The sequence below is a fragment of the Rattus norvegicus genome, chromosome 7 (genome assembly GCF_021556685.1).
Source record: "Rattus norvegicus strain SHRSP/BbbUtx chromosome 7, alternate assembly SHRSP_T2T, whole genome shotgun sequence".
In the NCBI taxonomy this organism is placed as follows: Eukaryota; Metazoa; Chordata; class Mammalia; order Rodentia; family Muridae; genus Rattus; species Rattus norvegicus.
In genome coordinates, this window is record NC_141540.1 from 64,533,571 (window position 1) to 64,538,674 (window position 5,104).

The 5,104-nt window shown below is 44.0% G+C and overlaps 1 pseudogene; it reads left to right on the forward strand.

The window, feature by feature from the left end:
• The first annotated feature begins 2,072 nt into the window (after positions 1-2,072).
• Positions 2,073-2,465, forward strand: Rps12-ps4 (ribosomal protein S12, pseudogene; annotated as a pseudogene).
• Positions 2,466-5,104: the final 2,639 nt, after the last annotated feature.

The window sequence follows — 5,104 nt, forward strand, 5'->3', positions numbered from 1 at the left end:
GAACTGGAATAATGCATACTCTTCCTCTAAAGGGGAGGACCCTCTCACACTGGTCCCTTTCTACCTGTTCGATTACGCTATTCTATTATACTATAAAGCAAATACTTGCATTTTTCATGTGAATTAAAAAGAAGTATGTGTTTACAGTTCTTATCAAACTACAAAGCCAAAGCAATTTACGAATTAAACAGCAACAGAAGGCCAAACCATTAAAATTCAAATTAACAGCATTAATTTAGTGCAATACGTGATACTGTTTTCCAAAAACTCTGTTGCCGGCATAGGACTTACATATAACAATGCAGCCTCAGGTCAGGGTCTATATATCATCCATTTGTGTAGTGTAACTTTGAGAGCGCTACCACAAAAACAACAACAATACAGTTCGTTCACTTAAGTGGGATTCTTGTCCTACTTCAAGAAACAGCTTTCCGATAAAATCAGCGAAGTGAATGATGATCCTAGAATAATTCCGTGAAGCTCCAGCTATGCAAATTGTGTTAAGTTTAACATTACAGCGTTTTAAAAGGATGACTGGGGTTATTTAGTCCAACTGTAAGAGCGATGAATATGTCATGTTCACTGTTAATGGGTTACTCAAATGTAGAGTCCAAGTGAAACAGGGACTTAGACAACAAACATAGCAGGTGGCATAGTAAGAGCCTTTCTACATTTTTAATTCTTTATGCTGGCGCCATCAGAGTTTTTGTCCTGACCATGTCTCCCCAGCTCATTTCTCTCAAGGCACTGAAAATGCCACAGTGCTCTTTGATGCAAACAAGGCCACACATTTAAACACAGTGTCAGGATTGCAAGACATTAATTAACTTATTACATTATAGTTTTGATAGGCTAGAATGTTACATTAATTTTTTTATGTTTCAGAAAAAGACAACACTAAGTTAAAAGTTTTTGGTCTGAACAGACAGGGGAGAACATACCCAGGTCGGTCTTGAGATCTTCTGATTAATTAAAAAAAAAAATTAGGACCTCAGAAAGGGAAGGAGATGAGTAAAATTTTAAAAAGATTTGAGGTACTCAAAAATGTTTTAGAACAAAGCATAGATTTCTAATTTGTTTTAGTTAAACAAACAAATGAAACGGCCTAACAACAAAAATCAGGGGACTGGAGAGATGGCTCAGTGGTTAAGAGCGCTGGCTGCTCTTCCAGAGACCTTGGTTTGATTCCCAGGACCCATGTGGTTGCTTCTGTCTGTAACTCCAGTTTCCAGAGCATCCAACACCGCCTTCTGGCCTCCAAGGGCACAAATTGGTGTCAGACAATGTCCTTGAGCCACGAATGCTTTCTCTGCAAACACCTCAGCAGCCAGGGGGCTCTCCTCACTCTCTGCCTCGACTACCTTAAATCGTTGAAGGCACGCGGCAAAGATGAAAATAAAATGTCGCAGAGGAAGTACTGCTGAGTTAGAGGGGACTTTAAAAGCCTGCCGGGCGAACTTCTAAACTACAGATTAGGAGGCAAATGCTTACATCTCCAGCAAGAATTTCTACTGCCTTAAAGGCAAGAACATATTAACACCTTTTATTGAGGATTTTTAAAAAAGGTTTATTTATTTTATGTATGCGAGTACACTGTCGCTGACTTCAGATGCATCAGAAGAGGGCATCAGATCCCATCACAGATGGTTGTGAGCCACCATGTGGTTGCTGGGAATTGAACTCAGGACCCCGGGAAGAGCAGCCAGTGCTCTTGACTACTGAGCCATCTTTCCAGAACCCGTTTACTGAGTTTTACAGTCAAAGTTAGGACTTACTGACCAGAGGACAAATTGTGAAGTCTCTCTCTCTCTCTCTCTCTCTCTCTCTTTTCTTTTTTTTCGGAGCTCGGGACCGAACCCAGGGCCTTGCGCTTGCTAGGCAAGCGCTCTACCACTGAGCTAAATCCCCAACCCCTGTGAAGTCTCTTGATAGGTTCCTTATCTCAGCCAAGTTACAAACTTAAATAGCCTGTTTAGGAAATAAATCCCCCTTCCCCCCGTGCCGCCACCAAGTCGTGGGGAGGCGGAAGCTCGGGTGCGTTCAAGATACTGCGTCACCCGTGATCCACCACCATGGCCGAGGAAGGCATAGCTGCTGGAGATGTAATGGACGTGAACACTGCTCTACAAGGGGTGCTGAAGACCGCCCTTATTCTCGATGGCCTAGTACGTGGCATACGCGAAGCTGCCGAAGCCTCAGACAAGCGCCAAGCCCATCTCTGAGTGCTTGCATCCGACTGCGACGAGCCCGTGTGTGTCAAGATGGCGGAGGTACTTTGTGCTGAGTACCAACCTGATAAAGGTTGACGACCACAAGAAACCAGGGGAGTGGGTTGGCCTCTGTAAAATCGATCGAGAGGGGAAACCAAGGAAAGCGGTTGGTTGCCGTTGCGTAGTGGTTAAGGACTATGGCAAAGACTCTCAGCCCAGGATGTCACCGAGGAGTACTTCAAATGCAAGAAATGAATAAACAAAATTTTGGCTCATTAAAAAAAAAGGAAATAAATCCCCGTAATGAGCATTGCTTTGGGATTGGTCAGCTGACCCTGGGACAGTCTTAATCCCCTTGCAGAAGGAGATGTCTTAGAAAGGGGCAGCATGGTCACTCAGGCAGGAACTACACTTGTCCCTCTGCTGTGTGGCTGAAGTCATATGATCATGAGTCTATGAGCCCAGGGCTCTGGATCCCACTCATGTCTTTTTCTCCATTTTCCCATGCAGACTTACGTTTTGATGACTGGGACCGGAAGTGGGTGTCTGTAAGCTTTATATATAAAAAACCCAGACAAATCATTTAGGCTTTGTAGACTTTAATAGTTTTGTTACACTGTTATTGCACCAATGTGCATTCATACAACACACACACACACACACACACACACACACACACACACACAGAGCCATCACATACACATACACACACAGAGCCATCACACCCATACAGAGCTACCATACAAACACACACACACACACACACACACACACACACACACACACACACACGGAGCCAGCACACACGGAGCCACCATATAAACACACACACACACACACAGCCATCACACCCATACAGAGCCACCATACAAACACACACACAGAGCCATCACACACACACACACACACACACACACACACAGCCATCACACCCATACAGAGCCACCATACAAACACACACACAGAGCCATCACACACACACACACACACACACACACACAGCCATCACACACATACAGAGCCACCATACAAACACACACACAGAGCCATCTCACACACACACATACACACACACACACAGCCAGCACATACATACAGAGCCATCATGCATACACACACACACACACACACACACACACACACACAGCCATCACACACAATGTTCAAAAGTGTGTTCCACGGGTGATTGTACATCCAGTTCAGTTGACCATGAAGCTTAACCATTTTTGTTACCTCCACTGTTCGGCAGAATTTACCAATGAATTTTACAGATGGTCTATGGAATCAGGGAAAGGGGTCTGTGGGCACAGGACAGCTGTCCTTGGTTTGCTTGTGCAGCGTGCAGTTGACCTGCCTGTACTACCTGATAAGAGACGGACACTGGCTCTCATGATAAAGCCCCCCTTACTTTAGGGCAGCAAGATGATTTAGCTAGCAGACAATAATGGGAACAATGACACCACCTTGATGAATCTCAAGAAGGAATTGATGACTTCTAGTTCAAACCACTTCTGAGCCAAGACGTGGGGTAAGAAAATGCATCATATGTGCTACTAAGGGGAGAGGAAGAATGACATGGAGTAAAGTGGACTAGAAAGACAAAACACCATGGCGCACCTCTTCAGGGATGGTCTGCCCCTGCCTATGTGAGTGAACTTGCTTTTGTTTTTCTTGGATTTGCTTGTGTGCTACAACTCTCTCCCTGCTCTCCGAGTGTGTGTCTTCATGCTCCTTAATGAAACAGCAAGGAGAGAAGAAAGTGCCATTTTAGTGCAAGCACAGACCACACATTAGTAAGTGACCATGACTGTGCTTCAATCCGACTATTTGCAGGAATAGCCATCAGGCCAATCTTGCCCACAGACTACGGTGGCTGTACTTTATCCTGGGGGTGATGGAGTCATGGATTTGGAGGACTCTAAGTCTCCATGCAAGAGAGAGACTCTAAGAAACAGCCAGTCTTCTTTAGCCAGCTACTCATGTACTCACATGAGAAACAGATTCCTATTTCACTGAGTTAATACTCGATTTTAAAGACATCATTTGTTGCAATATATAGCATCACTCTACCAAACACACACACAGTCACACACACTCATACGCACTCACATACACATATGCTCACACACTCACCCACACAATTCACTCACAAATTCACTCACACACACACTCATACCCACTCACATACTCACATACATATATACTCAATTCACTCACATATTCACTCACACACATTTACTCACATACATTCACACACCTATTCACTTACACATACATACACTCATACACTCATATATACTTACACTAACACACACACACAATTCATTCATATTTATATACACACACTTACACATTCACTAACACGTTCTCACATACACACTCATACACATCTATTCTCACACACTCATATGCACAAATATACACATATAATCACACTCTCGCACACACACACACACACATACATATACATACACAGTGAAGGAGAAGGAGATACACCAGCAACAGAACTGACATGTATGGTATTGGCTTAAGGGGCAGACAGATGGGCGGTGGACTCTGAGGAGATATCTAATGCAGGAATAATGGAGCCATGACAGAGCAAAATCATAATCTGAAACAGCTCAGAAAGCTGAAGTAGAGTCTGTAGCTCTTGCTGTGAAAGGACAGGGGGGAGGGGGACTGGAAGGAGTCAGAATCCCAATTGCTTCCAATTGCTTGGTGTCTGCATTTAGTAAGATGTTGCAAGAAAGTGATGAGTTCAGGCAAAGACTGTCTGATTAGGCAAAAAAAGGGAAAAGACATTGGAAAGAGTCCAGAGGGGCGGGGCTAGTGAGTGCTGCAGAATGCATCTGGACCCTGAGCAAAAGGAAAGAAAATCAAAGGTTGAAACAGCT